General features: G+C 34.0%; 1 protein-coding gene across 8 annotated transcripts in view; it reads left to right on the top strand.

Moving 5' to 3' along the window:
• LOC145734645 (uncharacterized) overlaps positions 1-23,617 on the top strand; it is a 130,911-nt gene that overhangs the window by 41,511 nt on the left and 65,783 nt on the right. The gene's annotated exons all lie outside the window — the stretch shown is intronic.

The following is a 23,617-nucleotide window of genomic DNA, read 5'->3' as shown; positions in this document are numbered from 1 at the left end:
ATTTGTTTATTAACCTAACCCAACTCAGTCACGTGATATTATTCAGAAATTTATAAGAAAATTTACTATCTAAATCAACCTAGTATAAGTTTTTTTTCCAAAGTGGTCCTAACCTAGCTTTGCCTGATCCTGTCACGCGATTTGTTAATTAATAACATTTTCAGATAATTAACCTAACCTAAGAGACGTGATACTTTTCGGAAATTTGTTAGAAACCGAATTATCCAAGTCACGTGGTTTATTTTAACCAACTTAACCTAACTGTGTCATGTGACACTCATTTAATTAATCTTAATTGAGTCACGTGACTTTTTTTCAGAGTGGTCCTAACCTAAATTCTGCCTAGTCCTGTCACGTGATTTGTTACAACAAATCGTGCGGTTTCTTTTAAGAGAAAAAGTTGTTTAACTAAGTCACGTGACTCAATTAACTTCACTGAGTCACGTGACAAGTGTTGACTAAAAAGTATTTTCTGTTTTGTCCTTGACTATTCTTTCAAACTGCGTTTCTGACAGTTCTAACTTTGACACCGCTTTTCTCGCAGACTGTACCAAATTTTGTAGTGTTTTTCAGGCTGTTTGATAGGAAATTTTATGAGGATTTCAAAAATGTGCTTGAAACAGTCATTTTCTAAATCCAAGTTGGTTTACAGGCGATTTTGTCCCTGACTGTCTCTACAAACTGTGTTTTTGGCAGTTCAAATTTTGACACCGCTTTTCTCTCTGACTGTATAAAATCTTGTTGTGTTTTTTGAGGTTATTGAATAGGAAATTTAATGAGGATTCCAAAAATGTGCTTGAAACAGTCATTTTCTAAATCCAAGTGGGTTTTACAGGCAATTTTGTCCCTGACTGTCTCTACAAACTGTATTTTTGACAGTTCAAATTTTGACATTGCTTTTCTCGCTGACTGTACCAAATTTTGTAGTGTTTTTCAGGCTGTTTGATAGGAAATTTAATGAGGATTCCCAAAATGTGGTTAAAACTGTCATTTTCTAAATCCAAGTTGATTTACAGGCGATTTTGTCCCTGACTGTCTCTACAAACTGTATTTTTGGCAGTTCTAACTTTGACATCGCTTTTCTCGCTGACTGTACCAAATTTTGTAGTGTTTTTCAGGCTGTTTGATAGGAAATTTAATGAGGATTCCCAAAATGTGCTTAAAACTGTCATTTTCTAAATCCAAGTGGGTTTTACAGGCAATTTTGTCCCTGACTGTTTCTACAAACTGTGTTTTTGGCAGTTCAAATTTTGACACCGCTTTTCTCTCTGACTGTATCAAATCTTGTTGTGTTTTTTGAGGTTATTGAATAGGAAATTTAATGAGGATTCCCAAAATGTGCTTAAAACTGTCATTTTCTAAATCCAAGTGGGTTTTACAGTGAATTTTGTTCCTGACTGTCTCTACAAACTGTATTTTTGGCAGTTCTAACTTTGACATCGCTTTTCTCGCTGACTGTACCAAATTTTGTAGTGTTTTTTCTGGCTGTTTGATAGGAAATTTAATGAGGATTCCAAAAATGTGCTCGAAACAGTCATTTTCTAAATCCAAGTGGGTTTTACAGGCAATTTGTCTTCAGTCTTCTGTCAAAAACTAATAGTAGCAGCGTTGCCACGTTTCGTCAATTTGTAGTTTTTACATTTGTCCAGCTGACCTGGAATGGAAATTTGCATGTTTTTATTTTCCGTAACGAAAGCGGAAAGCTCAATTATACTGGAAATTGCTTCAGTGCTCTCGATATGTTTCACGTGATCACCGTGACGTCGATTTTTCCTTTTTCGCTACCTGATCCGGGAAAAAACGTAATAAGCGGAGTTTTTGCAGTGAAAATAATCATTTTGTCAGTAATATTTCCATCAGCAGGAATAGGATGGATTATTGCCAGTTACCAGAAAAAATACAAAATTACCAATTAAATTATACAATTTACAGATAAATATGTCACACTGATGAGGGTAAGGAATTTTTGAATTTTACTATATAAAAACTCCTCACTCTCGTAATGGGCAATTTTCAGGATCGTTAGTCTTGCCACGTGACAAACAATTCAATTTTTTTTCCTGGTTCACACAGTGAAAGACAAATAGCACTGTTATGCATAAGAATCAAACGAAACGAAAAACCCGTAATCATAATTCACTCAGTTTTTTTTATTACGTCCCAAGGGAAATAATAAAAACAGATACGTTTTTGAGTGAGGAATTTATGCCCGTTTTTGGAAAACTGGTTAAAACTTTGTTTTCCGCTTATCTAAATAGGAGTTTAGGTCTTCAAATTTCTCAGTCCTAATATCGTTAAATCGCCTTTGTCAAGAGCATCTCATCGAATTTTTTTTTGTCAAAGTCCCGTTTCTCTTATTGTTACGAAACGAATTCAGTTGAACTTTTCTCGAAACGTCCTTTTATCCGGCCGTTATCAGATTTCATTCTTAGATAAGCGGTCCGGTTTCCTTTTTGGGGGCCTTATGCAATGGTTTTTCTAGCTTTTTTTCAGTTTCGTCCAACTTCTTGATGCTTATGAGATTTAGGAGAATTTACAAAAATTATTGGTGCATAACACTGGAAATTTACAAATTTACTTTAGTCTTGAAAGGTGAAACCTTGAAAATTGATTTGGGATTCCAAAAAGTGACTCTAAACCATTGACAGGTAAAATCAGAAGCTTGAAATTTGCATTTCAATTCAGTTTTTACGATTTTAAGACAAATTTCAATATTTTAGTGTTGAAAACAAGTTTTTTTACTTTGCTTTTCGCTTTCTTAAAACTCTAGACTATTTTTAGGGCTTCTAAACTGCTTTCAGTGTGGAAAATCAAGTTTCAAGACATAGCAGACTTAAAAAACACATTTTACATTCTCCGTCGACTTAAAAATGGTTTGGCACTATTAAATTGACTTCTGGACACCAAAAAATTCGAGAATTTCTTAAAAATCTAGACTGTTTTTAGTCTGAAAATCGAGTTTCAAGACTATCTTCAAAGCAGCTGGCCTTGACAGTGTTTCCAGCTAAGAAATTCATTATTAACGTCACGTAAAGGATATTTTACAATTTCAGCTCTTACAACTGTCTAAATTACTTTGAGCAACTGTTCAAAAGTCAAACTATGTTTTATGGTCACGTGACTGTTTTGACAGACGTCAAAAGTCTTGAAAGCTTAAAATTGTTGGCATAGTACGGTTGCAACAAAGTGGCAGCTGTCAAATTAGGTACAGTCATTATAATCTAGGTTAGGTTCACTGTTACCTTTCTGTATTGTAAATAATTGATGATATTTCTGTGAAAACGTCTGTAAAAGTTGCAGCCAAGTGACAGCTGTCAAAATTAGCACGATCTAGGTTAGGTAGACAGCTGTCAAAAGTTTCAATTAAAAACGACGAGTTAGTTTCTGAAATATCAGACAGAATGGATCAAAATAAGATCAACTCCCAAATGGAATCGCTTTGCTAATCTTTCATTTAGGAAAACCGAAGAGAGAAATTGCTTTTCTCGTCAATTCCCAAACTTCACTTGAGTTGGGAGTGAAACTTTACGACATCACCTCAAGGGCAGCCATAAAACATCGAAAACAAATTAAATTTTAATGTAAAACAGTTTCAATATAAAGTTATCATATCGCGTAAATCAAACATCTATTAATTAAAATTTAAATCTCTACAATATTGCGGAAACTAATTATTTTGCGAAATGTGTATATTTTGCGAGAGAGATATTGTTGTGAATGGGTAAATTAATTAAACGAATATGCCAGTTTTGGTCGGTTTCGGTAATAATGTTAGGGTGGGCCAATTTGGATGCCCAACTTTGCTAAAGTTACAGGTATTGAGAAGTTTGAGACTTCTCCCAAGTTAATAGACTCAAATCAAATTTGGAGGATGTATTATACCCCTTTGAGGGAATTTTTACTACCACAGAATAATGAAGTTTGCTACCAGTTTAATATGTTCAAACTGGAAGAAACAAAAATACGTTTTGTATAACTGAAAAAAAAAAAATTCATTACAAAACAAATTCTCAGACAGTTTTACTCTCGCAGTGTTCAAAAATGATACATATTAAGCTTTGCAGCTCTGACATATTCTCGATATCATACACAATAAAACGTCCATCATATTGTTCTTTTATTGAAACAGAAATGAATTCAATATAAATCAAAGTGTAAGTCGTGGAAAAGAACAATGAAACCTAATAAGTGAGGGAAATAACAATTCTATACAATTAATCACTGAAAAAATTTGGCAATTGAATTAGAGAATGATTGATTGGGTTTGGTCAAAATTAATACTCGTCCCTCCCTTCCCTCCCACAATTTGATTTATCGTCGATCAAATAAAATCGGTTTGTGTGTTGATTTATTTCTGAGTATTAGATTTTTGGTAGGGATATGATAAAAATTAATTTTTTGGAGATATTTACAAAACAGTACGTAATGAAACGATCAACTTTGACGCGCTCTGGCGGTGAAACGGGGCAACTTAGCCGCGCCCACTCAACGTCACGTGATAGCCCCATTCATTATCTATCAACAATTCTCTAATGTGTTTATACTGAATGTTTCAAATAACCGAGTTATTAGAGATTTTATGGTATGGTGCACCAAAATTGTGTTAAATTTAATGTTTTTTACAGCTTTAGTTTATGGTACCTTGTGAAGCACCCTATTGGTACTATCTCAATAAAATTCCTGTTTCATAGACTAGTTTTGACCCTAAAAACTCAAACCTTGATTTTTGTCATTTTTAAGTATTTTTCAGGGCATTTAGATTTTTTTTCGAAAATTCGCTAGGATACCCCCCTGAAAAAATTAGCAAAAATCAGTTTTTAATTTTTTTCAACCAAACCGGACATTTTATAAAAAAACAGTATATATGATAAAAGTTGCGTCCTATTGAGACACATTTTATGGGAAAAATTTCAAGTTGGTCATATGGACAGTTTTCGAGATATTTACCATAAAGTATAAAATTAAATAACCAACTTTAACGCCTTCTAGCGGCCAAACCACACAGCCTAGCCATTCCAGCTTCACGTCACGTGATAGCCCCATTCCTTAGCTGTCTACAATCATCTGACATGTTTATACAGAATGTTTCAAATAAGCGAGTCATTCACGATTTACTGAAACGATGTAGGAAGAATGTGCAAAAATCGACTCGGAAAAAATCTGTTTTTCTCCAATACCAAAATTAAAAAAAATCAAGTGTCATACATCATTGAATTTGGAATAAAAAAGGCTTTCAGAATCTAAAATAAAATCATCAGGACCGGATTTAAAAAAAAATTGATGGTGGTTTTGCAAAAAACGAAACGTTGGAATTAAAAATTGATTAGCCAGTTTAAAAAGCTTTAAAAATAGTTGTAGAGAAGTGTCTTTAGTTGTGATTCTTGTATTAATGTCAGAAAAAATTAAATTGTAAATCAGAAAATTCAGTTTTTTCAAAATATCTCAAAAACCAAAAAAGGAAATGATGTTTTCTAAATGTCAAATTTTTAAGGCCATAATTACGCAAATTTCGTCCCATTTAACCAAATAACAGTTTTCTAAATCTCTGCTGGCTAATTACTCAAAATTATCAAAAAAAGTGCCTAAAACTATCAAAAGAAGAGCTAAAGAATATGTAGAAATTATTGTGCTGGCTAATCGCCCAAAATGAAATATACCAATTTGTCAAGAATAAATACTTCTTAATGTTCAAACCTTACTAAGACTTTTTAAAAATTTCTGGAAATGACCAAACTCGTCTTAAAAATGTTTAAAAAACACTGAAATGTGTTTTCTTTGTTGCTCTTGTGACTCTTCTTTTTCAGGCAGTTTCACATGTTTTTTCTTCTTTTCTATTTCTTCTGGAACTGGAGTTTTAAGCTTTGTTTCACTCGTTTCTTTGGCTTTACATCTTCAACCACCTTTTATTCAAAGTTTGCTTTGAAAGTAGTAAAAGGCAAAAAAAAATAAAGACAGCAAACGTATTCGTGTGCAGGACGCAGAAAAAAAACAACAAATAACGCATCCGCAATCGTATTTTCCACTTAAATTTACTTATTTCCCGGTTTTCGAGGACCGATTTGCTTTGTTAAGTGCACTATTTATTCGTCGGAAAAGTGGTAATCACGAACACTATCTGCGGAATTTAAATTTTGCGCCGGAAAAGCTGGTTGGACGGTTCTACGTTACGTCACCAAAACCGTCACGTTCTTAGTTTTATTTTTCCGTATAATGCATTTCCACTTCGGAAAATTCAAGCACAAAAATCACATTTACGGAGGATGTGTTCGATTTGTCGCTATTTCCACTGTTCTTAATATCATTTCAGTTTCGAAAGCTTTCCACAGTTTTCAGAAATCAAACTGAATTACAGCCAAATAAAAGTTATTTTTCCAATTCTTTTTAAATTTAATAACAGAAGCAAAATACTGAGTGTCCTAGTTAAATAACTTATTTCGCGTATTTGATACAACCTGTACATGTCTATGAATAGGTAATTACTAGGGCTTTTAAACTTTTAAAATGTGAGTTGGTCATCACTCTTTGGTCACTTCTTGCCTTGCTAACTACTTAAGGAGTCCCCTAAGGGCAAAAACACCTTAATACATTCTTGTAGACTATAAAATTTCCTACAAGTTTCATTAAATACAATTTTTTACAGCTTTTCAAGTAACGGAGCTACGCTCAGTAGAAAACGTGAAATAATTTTTGCACATTTTTGTCAAAAAAAAAAAGTTTTCACAGCACTCCCTGAAAAAGGGTCGGACGGAAACAATAACTTAAAACCTGATACAATTAAAGAGCTATTCTTCCCAGTTCCGAGGAAACTTGTTGTTTTCGGGAACAGAAATAAATAGCGACTTAAGTTTCCAATCGTAAACTCCGAGAGTCTCACTGTTAAGATTGATACAAAGCCTTCCGTTGTTAGAGCTTTTCGGAAATAATGGACGAAAAATGAGCGTTTATTTCTGGCCTTTCTGCGACTTTTGCCCCATTGAAAATCCTTAAATTTCGCGGACAATTGTATGGGAGATTTGGCATTATTAATTTTATTGCCCCTGTCGGGGAGGCCCCAAACTGGGAGATTTATGGGCGAAGCACCGCCAAAACGCAGTCTTGTATAACGTCCGGATTACTGGACCGTTTAAGGGACCCCTCAAGCCTTCATTAGTAATACAGCGTGTGTTGGGGAATATCAAAGCGATGAGGGTCAGGAATTATCTAATAATTTGTTGGTTCAACCAGAAAAAGACCGGTAAACTGTCACTCGTTAGAGTTTCAGCTTAAAACAGACTTATACAAAGTATTGCATTTGTGTATAGAAAAAAATACTTAAATAATACAGTAAAATAGCAATTTCAGGCCTGAAAGGTCAATTTCCAGTTTTCCTATTCCTGGATGTAATTTTTCACTTTCAGTCTGCTAATGTTACCTATTAATTCTGATTTTTTCACACCTAACCTAACCCAGCTCGGTTGGTTTATAAAACATCCTTTCTTTATTACTTCTGAGAATTTCAGTTTTTTTCTCTCACTCGGTTTATACAGCCTTATTTGACTGACTTTTATATGTCAATGGATAGCCAATGAAATGGGCTCTTCTGTGATATGCAACATTAAATGAATGGTTACATAATTTGGCAGCTAGAGGGCTTCAAACCTGTTTGACCTTAAATTAGGAGAAATAAGTAAAAACAACTCTTTCTTACGATAAAATGTTCAATTTGTTAGAAAACTCTTATGCCTCATCGCTTTGCTGTTAATTTTACTAAATGTTGCTTTATAGATGAAATTGCATATTTCTACATTTCCCAAAAACAAATTATTTAAATTAAGTACATAAATAAATTTAACAGTCAAGCAATAATTGATTTAAGGTTTAAATTACTGTTTTCATGATAATTAAAATTGTTGTAAAACTCACTTCCGGCATCGCTGTGTTAGTTAGTTGATAAAAAAATTATTATTGGCCCCCACTTAAGATAAACACAATGCGCAGCCGATTTGCCGTTGACGAAGGCCCCACTAGGTCGACGGCGCTTCTTCTGAAATAGTAGCGTGGCCGACGCCGACGTCTCGTTGCCTAAAATCGACGCTCGTCGACGCCGTCGTCTCCGACGAGTTTTCCGAACATTTTTCCACCGGGTCCGAGAGTTTTTTCCGTGAAATAATCAATCCTAGACTTGGAATGGAGTAAAAAAGTTTTAAAAGTCATGATTACCTAAAGGAAAAAAGTTGGTGGTTTTTTAGTGTTTGGGGGTAATTTTATTCAGTGTTTTCAGTGTTTAGTTAAATAAAAATCCTTCTGAAAGGGATTAAAAATAATGAAGATTAAAAGATTATATCGTGGGCGTTTTTATGTGAAGGTAAACCGCTTTTAGCGAGGATAATATCCAACCAACAAAATCTCAAATTAATCAGATTAGATGAAAATTATAGAGGAATTTTTGTAACAATTTTACTGTTGCTATAACAACACGCCAGTGTCCAATCAATCCTGCTTATCCAAATATTTATACCCCAATTTTTCAGGATTGAATAAATGAAATGTGATGCTTTTTACAATGATGCCAAATTTATAATTTTTGAACTCTTAAAGGGTTTCAAAAGTGTAAAATAGATTCACACTGTATACTGATGTTTTTTTCAGGTAATTTTCAAACATTTTTTGTCAATTTAGGATGATTTTATAATTTTAGAGGCTTCTGGAATTTTTAAAACCATTTTGTAAGGTTTAAAACACTTTCAATTATATTTATGTGCAGTTTGGCAACCTTGCCTATTTTGGCGGTTGTGACGGTTAACTAAACAATTTCCCAACGGTCAGAATTTTTTTTAAATATGGCAACTGTGCTTACGAAAGGTTAGACGGTACAAAAGGCAACATCGCATTGCTTGGTTAAATTTGAATGACTTCTTGGTACTTTCTACACATTCACATTCTAAACTTAGGTGATAGTTTTTGGAAGAGTAGTAGCTAAGAATGTACTTTCATAAAAATGATCTTGATTAGGTTAAATAACTGTTTGTTTCGCGAATATATAAAAAAATCAAATAACTCACATTCTAAACTGTTCAGAGATGTGATTTGTTTAGGACCGGTTTCTAGGGATGTAAAATATTGAAATTAGCTTGACTGGTTGTGAAACAGGGCCGTAGTGGCTCGTGATGTTTAAAACTAGTAAAAATAACTTCTGGAGCAAGGCAGAATGATATTGCAGTCAATTTAGACTAATCTAAGACCGAAAAAACAGATTCAGACCTCATTTAACAACTTCAAGACAGGCAGAATGCTTTTACAGTCAATTTTGACAATTCTAAGACAAAAAACATTTTCAAACCTCATTAGATAACTCCAAGACAGGCACAATGCTGTTGCACTCAATTTTGACTATTCTAAGACGGAAAAAACAGTTTCTAAGCTGGTTTGACAACTTCCAGGCAGAATGCTCTTGCAGTCAATCTTCTAAATAAATTATGCGTTGTTGCCAAACATAATAAAAAATTCAAAACTTACTTGTCCCCCATACTATATAATATACAGCCTGAACCATTTTAATTGCTCATGTAATTTATTATTGACCATGCACAGAGGTGCAACTCTAAATTTGAGGAATTATTTATCCCGGACTGTGTTACGTTCAGATTAAACTTACTACCCTCAATTAAAAGGGACACTACGTAAACAGTATTACTACATACAGTAGAAATCAATGTAGTTTGGGATGACGTAACAATACAAAAGGGAGATTTATTAATCAATTAATGCACAAAACGGAAACAATTTACATATTTTTGTCTTGCACAGACATTTTATTCGTATTTATTAATTATTTACCGATTCAAAAATGTGTTTTTGTTTCCCGTTTCATTTATACCTAAATAATTTTAATGTTTTGAGTGATTATTTCGTTTCATCTCTTTTTTTGCTTTTATTGAACGTTTTAGGGTGGAAAACGTAGTAAAATTAGATTAACAAGTGAAAATAAAATTTGATTTCAACCTCTCAGAAGGTCTGACAGTGATTTGCTCCGTATACGAACCGCTTTTATTGCATCTCTTTACGGTGTATGGACAGCTTAAATTTTAAATCAAATTTTCTCTTCAATTATTTTTTTTTAATAAGCAACTTACAGTTTTCTTTAAAAGTCAACGTTTCTGGGTTTAAAAACCCCGGACCGTTTTAAACAAATATTTACAACAAAGCTATATTTAGGCCTCTAAATATTTACAGGTATTGATTCGGGAGTGCGCCCGTAAAACGTCGGGAAACACTTCGGAAAAGCTTATTTATCGCACGGCACATTCTGTAAATACTCAAAGAACATGAAAATTGGGTTTATCCGTGTTGGAAAGTGCGTGAAAAACCTTTTCCAACCCTGTAAATAGCTCGATGTTTACTTGAGACAGTTAATTTTGCAATTTGTTGTTTCTTGACATTTGTCTGACTTGTTTGACGTTCAGTAGCTGCCAGATTTGAAACCCAAACATTTTTTTAAAAATTGACTTAAATCCAGAGCTGTACTGCATATTTTCCATAAACAAACCGTACTTTAGTTAGACTGTAATAACCTAACTGTAAACTGAAGAAAATAGATTTCATTGTGGGGATACTCAATTTCAGCTAGAAATTCCGAAATCCAGGGATTACGGTCCTGAAACTTGGTGTGAAGACAGTCAGTTGCACCTAAAATCCAGTACCGTACTGAATATTTTCCCTAAACAAACTGTACTTTTGTTAGAATGTATTAATGTCACTGCAAACTGTAAAAAATAAACTTCAATGTGGGGAAAGACAATTTCAGCTAGAAATTGCAAAATTCAGGGATTACGGTCCTGAAATTTGCTGTAAAAGTAGTAAATCCAAGTTAAAATCCAGGGTTGTACTCCATATTTTTCCTAGAAAAACCCAAACTTCAGTCAGAAAGTAATTAAAAATTTTGCACTTAAATGCAAACAATTTCTGGTCAATTTGACTAAAAGAAATTTAAGCTCAAAGTTTTTTGACTCACCCTGTATAATTTTGCACAGCTAACTTGAAGGTTTTGGTGAATTTGGGTTAGGTTGTATCAACTATACAGGGTGGTCTGACTGTACTAAATAAAGAAATTAAATTTTTCAAGTTTGTCTTACCTTCCACGTTTCCACTAATAGCCAATTACCTTGAATGGCTAGTAATTTCAAAACTTTCGGTTAATTGAAGCTTTAAAAGCGACCAAATAAATAAACCGTTCCGGATTTAATAAGATCCCCAGTAATTGAGGAAATATTTCGCAATAATCATATGAAACGCGGGCTTAAAACTTTCCAGTTCTCCTCCAAGTTTTAATACTTTTCCGGACTCGGCAGATATTCTCCAATTTCTTGGTTCGTGACTTCGCCGGTCATTATACCTCCAACGGAACTTTTCCAAGGTTTTCCCAGGCAAACTTTCGCCTTAATCGCGCGGGAAATCAGCGCCAACAAATAAACGCTGATGTTTTCCTGATGTCGTTTTTCACCGAAACCGAAATGCCCACTTTCTGATTATTTCCAGCATTTAATCGAAAACTGAATGAAATTACTACCAAAACATGACGTAAACAGTGTAACAATATGTGATTGAGTGATAAATTCAAAATGGCGATGGTACTGTCGAGCCAAAGTCGACTTTTAGTCGCGCTGTGTTTCACCGTTTTGGTACTGGCCGGTGCCTTGACCGTTGGTTCTTTGGCCGGATGGTTCAGTCCTGTTTTTACCGAACCAATGCCGGCTAGGTACAGGTAAGTCATTATATTGTTGCATTTTTTGGAATTCTCTTTAAATTTCTTGAAAAAACACCTTAAAATTTGATACAGACAAGGAAAAAGGGTGTTAAGTTTGAACTGCCAGAAAGGACAGTCAGAAACAAAATTGACTGTAAAACCCACTTGGAGTGAGAAAATGACTGTTTTAAGCACATTTTTGGAATCCTCATTAAATTTCCTATCCAATAGCATAAAAAAACACTTCAAAATTTAGTACAGTCAGGGATAAAAGTGGGGGCTAAAGTTTAAACTGTCACAAACACAATTCTAAAGGACAGTCAAGGAGGAAAAAACGCCTGTAAAACCCACTTGGAGTGAGGAAAATGACTGTTTTGAGCACATTTTTGGAATCCTCATTAAATTTCCTATGCAATAGCATTAAAAACACTTCAAAATTTAGTACAGTCAGGGATAAAAGTGGGGTTAACGTTTTAAACTGCCACAAACACAATTATGAAGGACAGTCAAGGAGAAAACGCCTGTAAAACCCACTTGGAGTGAGGAAAATGACTGTTTTGAGCACATTTTTGGAATCCTCATTAAATTTCCTATCCAATAGCATAAAAAAAACACTTCAAAATTTAGTACAGTCAGTGATAAAAGTGGGGTTAAAGTTTAAACTGTCACAAACACAATTCTGAAGGACAGGCAAGGAGAAAAACGCCTGTAAAACCCACTTGGAGTGAGAAAATGACTATTTTGAGCACATTTTTGGAATCCTCATTAAATTTCCTATCCAATAGCATAAAAAAAACACTTCAAAATTTAGTACAGTCAGTGATAAAAGTGGGGTTAAAGTTTAAACTGTCACAAACACAATTCTGAAGGACAGGCAAGGAGAAAAAACGCCTGTAAAACCCACTTACAGTGAGAAAATGACTGTTTTGAGCACATTTTTGGAATCTTCATTAAATTTCCTATCCAATAGCATAAAAAAAACACTTCAAAATTTTGTACAGTCAGGGATAAAAGTGGGGTTAAAGTTTAAACTGTCACAAACACAATTCTGAAGGACAGTCAAGGAGGAAAAACACCTATAAAACCCACTTGGAGTGAGGAAAATGACTGTTTTGAGCACATTTTTGGAATCCTCATTAAATTTCCTATCCAATAGCATAAAAAAAACATTTCAAAATTTAGTACAGTCAGGGATAAAAATGGGGCTAAAGTTTAAACTGTCACAAACACAATTCTGAAGGACAGTCAAGGAGGAAAAACGCCTGTAAAACCCACTTGGAGTGAGAAAATGACTATTTTGAGCACATTTTGGGAATCCTCATTAAATTTCCTATCCAATAGGATAAAAATACACTACAAAATTGGTACAGTCAGGGAGAAAAAGCTGTGTCAAAGTTTGAACTGCCAGAAACAGTTTGAAAGGACAGTCAGAGACAAAATTGTCTGTAAAACCTGACTGACTGTTTTAAGAACATTTTTGGAATCCTCATTAAATTTCCTATCCAATAGGATAAAAAAACACTTCAAAATTTAGTACAGTCAGGGATAAAAGTGGGGTTAAAGTTTAAACTGTCACAAACACAATTCTGAAGGACAGTCAAGGAGGAAAAACACCTATAAAACCCACTTGGAGTGAGAAAATGACTGTTTTGAGCACATTTTTGGAATCCTCATTAAATTTCCTATCCAATAGCATAAAAAAAACACTTCAAATTTAGTACAGTCAGGGATAAAAGTGGGGCTAAAGTTTTAAACTGTCACAAACACAATTCTAAAGGACAGTCAAGGAGAAAAACGCCTGTAAAACCCACTTAGAGTGAGGAAAATGACTGCTTTGAGCACATTTTTGGAATCCTCATTAAATTTCCTATCCAATAACATAAAAACACACTACAAAAATTGGTACAGTCAGGGAGAAAAGCTGTGTCAAATTTAAACTGCCAGAAACAGTTTGAAAGGACAGTCAGAGACAAAATTGCCTGTAAAAACCTGACTGACTGTTTTAAGAACATTTTTGGAATCCTCATTAAATTTCCTATCCAATAGCATAAAAAAACACTTCAAAATTTAGTACAGTCAGGGATAAAAGTGGGGTTAAAGTTTTTAAACTGTCACAAACACAATTCTGAAGGACAGTCAAGGAGAAGGAAAACGCCTGTAAAACCCACTTGGAGTGAAAAAATTACTGTTTTGAGCACATTTTTGGAATCCTCATTAAATTTCCTATCCAATAACATAAAAACACACTACAAAATTTAGTACAGTCAGGGATAAAAGTGGGGTTAAAGTTTAAACTGACACAAACACAATTCTGAAAGATAGTCAAGGAGGAAAAACGCCTGTAAAACCCACTTGGAGTGAGAAAATGACTGTTTTGAGCACATTTTTGGAATCCTCATAAAATTTCCTATCCCATAACATAAAAACACACTACAAAATTTGGTACAGTCAGGGAGAAAAGCTGTGTCAAAGTTTTGAACTGCCAGAAACAGTTTGAAAGGACAGTCAGAGACAAAATTGCCTGTAAACCTGACTGACTGTTTTGAGCACATTTTTGGAATCCTCATTAAATTTCCTATCCAATAGCATAAAAAAACATTTCAAAATTTTGTACAGTCAGGGATAACAGTGGGGTTAAAGTTTTAAACTGTCACAAACACAATTCGAAGGCCAGTCAGGGAAGGAAAAACGCCTGTAAAACCCACTTGGAGGAGGAAAATGACTGTTTTGAGCACATTTTTTGGAATCCTCATTAAATTTCCTATCCAATAACATAAAACACACTACAAAATTGGTACAGTCAGGGAGAAAAGCTGTGTCAAGTTTAAACTGCCAGAAACAGTTTGAAAGGACAGTCAGAGACAAAATTGCCTGTAAAACCTGACTGACTGTTTTTAAGAACATTTTTGGAATCCTCATTAAATTTCCTATCCAATAATTATTCTACTTCCCCTACTTTTTAGTTTTTATCAGAAATATTTTAAATATTTTTAGGGCAGTTCAACAATAATTTTCAGTGTCTTCTAGCAATTTAGCAATACTTTTAATATGATAAAAAGTTTCATCATTCTGCACGGTGTGACACACATTCCTTTATTTTGTGTTGGCGCTAGTGCAGATTCTAATTGTTTTGGGGTTACGTTGTTATGAAACTCGTTTTAGGGTTTTATCCGTTCCGGATGTGCGGTTTGTAGACCTGGAAATCTCAAGTTTCCCCGACAACTTCCTGAATATTTAGTTTTCTACTGGTTGGAATTAAAACTCGTTGGCAGTCGTATTACTTAATTTACCAACCGCCACTATTTCACGTTATCAAAATTAAATGGTAAAGTTTCCTTAAAATAATTCACGACAAACTTGCATCGCCTTGGGTATCCGGGAAATTCTTATCCAGTTTGGGTCGTCCTTTTTTAATTAAATGCGATTCTGTTTGCTAGTGCGAAACTTTTCCAAAAAAAGTCCCTTCTAGCTTCGAGGCTTTTTGGACAGTTTAATTTCGCATTGTTTTCGCACAACCTTGGACGGCATGATACACGCTCTTTTACTTTTTTCCAGCTGCAGGGCGCAAAAAGGGAAATTAAGAATTCTTTTGTGTCCCTCTATTAACATGCTGGCACTGCATCCTGCAGCTCTCTGGAAAATAAATTATTATGGAGTCCGTGACTGGCGTTTGCGCTTACTTTGTTTGCTGGAGACATTTCCATTCTCAGGAGATATGTACACGGTGCTCTTTTTTTGCTTTGGTAATATGTAGATCGGGCAAAGAGAAATGTGCAGCTTGTTTGCGCTTTAATTAATTAGCATCAGGTTAATTGTAAGCATCGTTGTCTTTTCAGGCTTCTCTCAGAAGCTCAGAAATGTTGATCAGGAACTAAGTATGCTCTAAAAATAGTATTTATATACTATACAAATTTGATTGCAAATAATTTTTTTTGGGATACTTGCAGATCATGACAATGTGGTTCTGAGGGTACTTACAAGATGTACGAGGCTCAGCTGAGAATAACAGAAAACATTTCTTTAAAACCAAAATTTTACAGCTTTTAATATACCCTGTTAATTTGGCCAAAAATGAACCAAATCTAATTTAACTTTTTTGAGGTACTTGGAGGTTGTGGCAATAATGTTGTAGTGCTTCTGAGCTACTAATAGGATGTAAGGAACTCAGCTGAGAATAGCAGAAAAACACTCCTTCTAAACTAAAGTTTCTACAGCCTTCAATATACCATGCAAATTTGGACAAAAATCAACCAAATGATTTGATTTTTTCTTTAAACTAAACTTTCTACAGCTATGTAAATTGACCTAAAACTCCCATTGTTTAAGTAAGACTAAAAATTATCATGATTAAATAATTAATTTCAAAAATGTTTTTTAACATTTTAACCAGGCTGATAATATGCCCCACCTCACTCATTAACTACTTGACAACGTTATTCAGCCACGTTTTAGATAGTTATTACGCTTATTCTATAAATGGAGACAGAGAGCAAATTGAGTGCTATACGTGCCAATTTTATGTAATAAAGCAATATTTTATGTTTTTTTCGGTCCATTACTGTCGTTATTACATACAAACAAGTTTCTCAAGCTAATAATAACATTTAATCGCTGTATTAGAGCGATGAGGGTAACGAATTCACTAATAGTATTATATAGCTTAGGAATTTTATTATTTTAATAATTAGTTCGTTAATACTGTATATTAATAAGTCATTCAATTCAGATTGTTACGACCTGCAAAATGAGCTAAAATATGTCATACAAATAATGAATACTTTCTGAGATATTTAGGTTCAAAAGATTGCTTAAAAGTGACATTAGTGCGTTCAAAGTCACTTAAATCAAAATTTTTCAAACGGGACACCTGTAAATTTGATATGTATTACAAGCAGAGGAAGCAATCGCGTTAATTGAAGACACTTGATAACACAAAACTGTCGAAAATGTGCAACCAAAAGCGGGTCCGTAACGTATGGACGTTAAAAAGGGACTGAATTCGAACCGAAAAATGTGAAAGCCTCCAAATCAATGGTATTTTTTACGTGTTGTTATTTGGCAAAATGGCCGGGGCATTAACGAACAGCGCTTTTATTTAAAACGTAATGAATGAAAAGTGTTCCCTGTTTGTGAAAATTAGTCTGGAAACCGTTATTTCGGGGTTAATGACTAGGTTTTGGGTGTTATTAAAGGCTCTCCATATATCCGATTTGACCAATTAGCCTTAAGGCACGTGAATAATCGAGTTTCCTTTACGTGATATAGGAAGTTGGTTCGCATTCATCTTGCCCATAGCACGTAACAAACAAAGTAAAGACAAATTATCTAGCAGACCTGGGCAAATCTCCTCGTCTTGTCTAATAATTTCGTCAGTGTTCCGGTGAAGTTGGCAATCTTGGATATGTTTTCGATCCGCAATATGTCATCTTGTCCATTCTAATTGTTCCGATTTTAATCACTTACACAACTTTTTCATCCCAATTAAAGTTTGGGAAGGAAACCGTAACTGTTTTAGAGCCAATTGGGATTAATTAAAACTTTCAAGGGCCGCAAAGTGATTTTTTTTTTTATCCATTTTCAATTCTAGTATTACTGGTAAAGCACTATTTTTATTCAATATTTCAGGTAATACAGGTTTTATAAGTAAATAATACAAACAAGACGCTTTCAACCTGATAAGACAGAAAAGACGACTTTGAACTATCTTTTGACAATTATGACATTTAATTTAGACACTATTCTAGTTTTGTCTTAACTGTCTTAATTAGTTTAAATTAATACTAGAAATGTCATTTGTCAAAATGTCATTTTTTTGGGTGTCAAAACTCTCAAAAATGCTCTAATTTCAGTCAGTGACAAAATGGCGGCAGTTACGGAATAACGGACACCAGATTAGTGGTTAACCAGTCAGTATAGTACGCCAAGAAAAACCTTCATTTTGAACCAAATTTCAGTGCCACTTTTCCAAAAAATCTTGAATAACTCGCTATTATTTAAAACATTCTGTCAAAAATGTCAGATGATCGTAGATAGCTAATGAGTGGGGCTATCACGTGACGTTGATCTGGCAGCGCTGAGTTGCACCATTTGGCCGCTAGAGAGCATCAAACTTGATTACCTTTTTTCGGACATTTTTCTAAATATCTCGAAAACGGTTAGAGTTAGAAAGTGCGAAATTTTATCACCTATGCCTGTCAATGAGACGCAACTTTTATTACATTTAACATTTTCTGGTACAACGCACCGGTTGACTTTGAAAAATGAAAAACAAAATTTTTGACAGTTTTAAAAAGGGTACCCCCCATGAATTTTTTCGGAAAATTTTTGAATTTTGAAGATTGTCTTTAACTGTCTTAATTAGTTTAAATTAATACTAGAAATGTGACCTAAAGTGTCATTTGTGAAAATGTCATTTTTTATGGGTGCCACGTCTTGAAAACTGTCAAAAACGCTCTAATTTCAAGGTTAGTGACAAAATGGCGGCAGTTAGAGAAGAACGCACACCAGATTAGTGTTCTACATGCCAAAATTAGTTAAAACAACCACTTTGACAGGTTTAAATTTAATATGGTGGCGGTCAGTAGTAGTAGGCCAAGAAAAACCATTTGAACCAAATTTCAGTGCACTTTTCCAAAAAATCTTGAATAACTCGCTTATTTAAAACATTCTGTCAAAACATGAGTAGCGTGGGGCTATCACGTGACGTGAGCGGGCACCGCTAAGTTGCACCATTTGGCGCTAGAGAGTGTCAAACTTGACTAATAATTTAACAAAGTTTGAGTATTCATTTAATCCTGAATAACTTTCTTAATTGATGAACGTTGTATAGATTGTTATACATCGGTGGATAGCCAATATAATGGACTTTCCAACGGTATATAAACTTTGGTTGATTTTTTGGCTTTTGCAACTTGCTCCTCTGCATCAGGTATGCAAGATGAAATTCTCATTTGTAAGGCAAATGAACCACTAATTTCTCCACCCTGTATATTCTTCTAAGAACTTATTGTTACATTTTTTGATTTATATATGAATTTCAGTTTTTATTAGTTTATTTTAATTTGTGAAAACTGGAAAAAACCCATTTAACCCAATAATGTTAAATCGAATAAGAGAGTTTCATTTCTTATTAACTCTCCCCCGCCGATCTTCCGGAGTTTCGGGATAATATATCAAATTACCGCACGGTTCATTAACAATTTCATAGTCCTAATCCGAGTCCATTTAGTACAACAAGAGGGGGAAGGAAAGCCATTATCCCAGATTTATGCAGTTAGGAAAGTTGCATTCGATATATTGCATATTATTTATTAACTCCCTGAAAAAGATACTTTGCAGATAACCTTTTGTAGCGTTAATAATCTCCTAAAGTACACTCGAACATTTACAAAGTTCAACCTTAAAAATTTCTTGGATAATTTTATGGAAACTTAAATCTGGTTAGAGACATCTTCTTGATTTTCCCCGTTTCAGAACAAACGCACTCGAATACTGAAATTGTGGTTTTAATCTTAGAGCAAAGACGCCATATTTCCGGTAAACTCTCGACATAGAACAACGATAAATTCCAAGAAGAGGGGGCGAATCTAAATAGCAAACAAGCTGCACAGGCTGACAATATGCATCACATTGGGCGGGAATTTATTGTATAAAGAAAAGGAATTTATTAATTAAAAAGTTTTTCAGCAAACAGTAGTGCGGGCAATTTTAATATCAAATTTGCGCAAAACAACAACAATTACGTGCAGTGGAAAAACTGGGATTGTTTGGTTTGTGAAATTGAAAACAACGCCCGAGTGGATTGAAAGTTTTCAGGGTTTTTTCTATCGACAGTTGGAAGCACATTCCTAAAGTTCTAACTAAATTGTGCGGGGGTGAAGAGGGGTGGTTACATTACGTTAATTGCACTTACGTCACTGTTTGATGCTATATTAAGGTAAATGGGAGTGCAATTAGACACCTGAACTTGATTGAACAACCCTGTGTGTTCAAAAACTAAAAAATGAGCAAAATCATGAAAATTGATCAAACATGGAAAATTAGGTTAAAAACTAAAAAATGAGCAAAATTATGAAAATGGATCAAAATCATGAAAATTGGTTCAAAAACTATAAAATGAGCAAATCATGAAAATTGATTACAACATGAAAATTGGGGTTAAAAACTAAAAAATGAGCAAATATGATAAATGATCAAAAAATGAAAATGGTTCCAAAACTAAAAAATGGGCAAATCATGAAATTGATCAAAATCACCGAAATTAGGTTTAAAACCAAAAAATTTGCAAAATGTAGAAAATTTATCAAAATCACGAAAATTGGTTAAAACTAAAAAATGAGCAAATTATGAAAATGGATCAATCATAATGATCATAAATTGTGCGGGGGTGAAGAGGGGTGGTTACATTACGTTAATTGCCCTTACGTCACTGTTTGATGCTATATTAAGTAAATGGGAGTGCAATTAGACACCTGAACTTAATTGACAACCCTGTGTACTTAAAAAAAAAAACATAATATTACAATGAAGCTGGTCTGTGGAAAATCCTTGAATCTCATTGACTAGAGTATTGAAATTTTCTTAATTACAGAGTATGACTTTTGTGTTTTTAAAGTTTGGTTTCACTGACAGGAATCCTGATTGGTCCCAACTAAAATCCCTTTCAGGAATTGGACAGTTCTATCCCGAATATTAGCAAGTCAGCGTCTGAATTAATCGCGACACAAAGCTTCTGAATTTATGTACTATGTTACGTAAATAATATCAACCTGCTATTTTAACACGCTTGCGGTGCCTCAAAATGCCCCAGGACGAAGTGATTATTGGGTTGCGGCTTTCAAAGGGATTTATTGTGATACAGACAGGGCGGGTTTGTTTCGATAGAAAGTTTGAGGGCCGAAAGTTCTCACTAGACCACTCAGAAAGTTTCTTTCCGCATCAATAGTACATGTCCGACACACCAGTTTCCATTTAACATCCAAGAGATATACCGACACTCAAACAAAATTGCTATGAACGTCACAAATACCAATTGTTACTGTCAAACTTACTTCTAGAAATCTCTGAAATACTAAAATACCAAATAGTGTACCCATTTGAGATAAATCACAGTACAGTTTACAACTCTATGGAGGCAAATTTCACATGCAAATTTGACATTCGGTGACAGCTTCGGACGTTGCTTTCAGTCACGTGACAGCTGTCAAAACTATCAAAATCAACTTTGAAGTCTCATAATTTATAAAATTCTACAATTATCATAGTACGGTGTAACATATTGATAAATTGCAGTTCAATTTGTATTTACAGCTCTATGAATATAAGTTGACAGAAGCAACGTTTGTTGGCAGGTTACGAGGGTATTATCAGTCACGTGACTGCTGTCACAACTGTCCAAATTGACCTGCACTTAAAGCCTTAAAATACTAAAATAGTGTACCATTCGAAATAAATCATAGTACAATTTACGACTCCGTGAAAGCAAATTTGACTTTCAATGACAGCTTAGGACGTTGCTTTCAGTTACGTGACAGCTGTCAAAATCAACTTTGAAGTCTCATAGAGATATTAAAATTATACAATTAACATAATGTGGTGTAACATTTTGATGAGTTACAGTTCACGTTGTATTTGGAGCTCTATAGGTCTAAGTTTGACAGATGTAACGTTTGGTGACAGTTTACGACAGTGTTTTCAGTCACGTAACAGCTGTCAAAACTGTCCAAACTGATCTGCCACCTAAACTTCAAAATACTAAAATATCAAAATAGTGTGTCATTTTTGGACGTTTTTGATAGTTTTGACTCACGTAACAACTGTCGGAACTATCAAAAATGTTCAAACATTTCTTTTAGAACATCATCCATGTAATTATCAGTTATTTTGTTTATAATTGTCTGAAATAGTCAGATTTCTTCAGTCAAAACTGTCAGTTTTCAAGTCAATTTAAGTCCTAAAGTGTTTGAAATTATATCAGAAGATTGCTTCATTATAGTCACATTATTTTAAGAAAACTTTGAATGTTTTATAGTGAAATTGTGACTCTAGAAGTCGATTTTTAGACTAGTTTGAAACACCAGGGTACTTTAAAATTGACTTATTATTCTTAATATATTATTGTCACATTTCTATGATTTTAGAAAATTGACTTGATAATCAAATTTTTGGGTTTTTTACACTTTTGAAAGAAAAGTAGACGTTTTTAATTCAGTTTTTAAGGCTAGTAGGGTAAACAGCACTGAAATGGTTTAATAGTTAAATTTATGGACTTTCAAGGCAATTTTCAGAGTTTCCAAGTCAATTTTTAGTATTTTAGGGTTTATAAATGTGTGAATAGCATTGAAATTGACTTCATAGTCAAATTTATGAAATTTCAAGACGGTTTTGAAGTTTTCTAAATGAATTTTTAGTCTTGCAAGATTTAGACGTGCGTGGATGACATTGAAATTGGCTTTTTAGTCAAGTTTAGGTACATTCTAGATACTTTTAAGGTTTTGAAGTAAATAAGTGAGTGTTTAAGTCAATTTCTAGTCTTGTAGGGTTTAGAACGTGTAAATAACATTGAAATTGGCTTAATTTTCAAATTTATGGACAGTTTTCAAGGTTCTAAGTGTATTTTTAGTCTTGTAGGATTTAGAATCGTGTGGATAACATTGAAATTGGCTTTTTAGTCAAGTTTATGGACTTGTTTCGAATGAAATCAGTGAGGTTTCAAGTCAATTTTTAGTTTTTTAGGGTTTAGGACCAGTGTAAATTGCATTGAAGCTGGCTTAATTCTCTTAATATTCAAATTTATAGACTTTCAAGACAGTTTCAAAGTTTCCAAGTAAATTAGTGAGTTCCAAGTCGATTATTAGTCTTTTATGCTTTGAAAACCTGTAAATAACAGTGAAATTGACTTAATAGTCTAATTTACGAACTGTCAAGACAGTTTTAAAAGTTTCTAAGTGAATTTTTAGTCTTGTAGGGTTTAGAATCGTGTGGATAACATTGAAATTGGGTTTTTAGTCAAGTTTATGGACTTTCTAGATTGTTTTCAAAGCTTGGAAGTAAATCAGTATGTTTTTAGGTAAATTTTAAGACTGACTGACCTGATAGTCCAATGTCAAGATAGTTTCCACACTTTTAATGGAAAACAGAGGGTTTTAAAGTCAAATTTAAAACTTAAAGTCACAAGAGCTGAGAGACAAGAAAGGCAATTTTAAAAGAACTTCTAGAATAATTAGAACACCGTTTTTGTTTTTTTTTTTTTGATTGGGAAATTGGATATTGGTATTTAGAAGCCTCTGGTAAGTTTAAGGTGTAACTGACAGAAGCTTAAAATGGCGCAGTCAAATGGATGCTAATAAATCACAACCTATAAAACTTCTATTATGTAAATTGAAACTTCCTAGTTGAAACAGTGTAACAACTAGTTGTACGTTTACGACTTTCACCGAAATGATTAACTCTGTTCCCTACATTCTTACACAGCTAGTAAAAATGGCTGTTTCGCAATTTGCGTCGAGCCGAAAGTTGTCTCTTACTAAATCAATGTAATTTGTGGCTTTCCACCCTCTTACGTAAATTAACTCTGGAGGATCTGGCGACTATTTACGACACGTGAGTTCTTTCTAAATTAGTTGAGAATTGAATTTCAGTTTTTCTGTTCTAATTTTAACTGCAAAACTAATTGATACCGGTTAAGCTCTTGCAGGTTAAACCGTTCAAGTTTCTACCAGTAAACAACAAGAGTAAATGCAGCACACGTGCAGTTAACTGTTTAACTACCGAATCGCATCCGTCGAGGCACTAAAGTGAACGAGAAACTAATGCAGATTCAACTGTAGTGTGTTAACAACCTTATAATCCCAAATCCGTAGCGGTAATGACCTATTTTCCTTGGAGAAACTCTCT

This window comes from Ips typographus, linkage group LG10 (assembly GCF_016097725.1).
Source record: "Ips typographus isolate SLU linkage group LG10, UJ_Ityp_2.0, whole genome shotgun sequence".
NCBI lineage: Eukaryota > Metazoa > Arthropoda > Insecta > Coleoptera > Curculionidae > Ips > Ips typographus.
The sequence above is the reverse complement of the archived record's forward strand: the minus strand, read 5'-3'. Positions and strand labels throughout refer to the sequence as shown.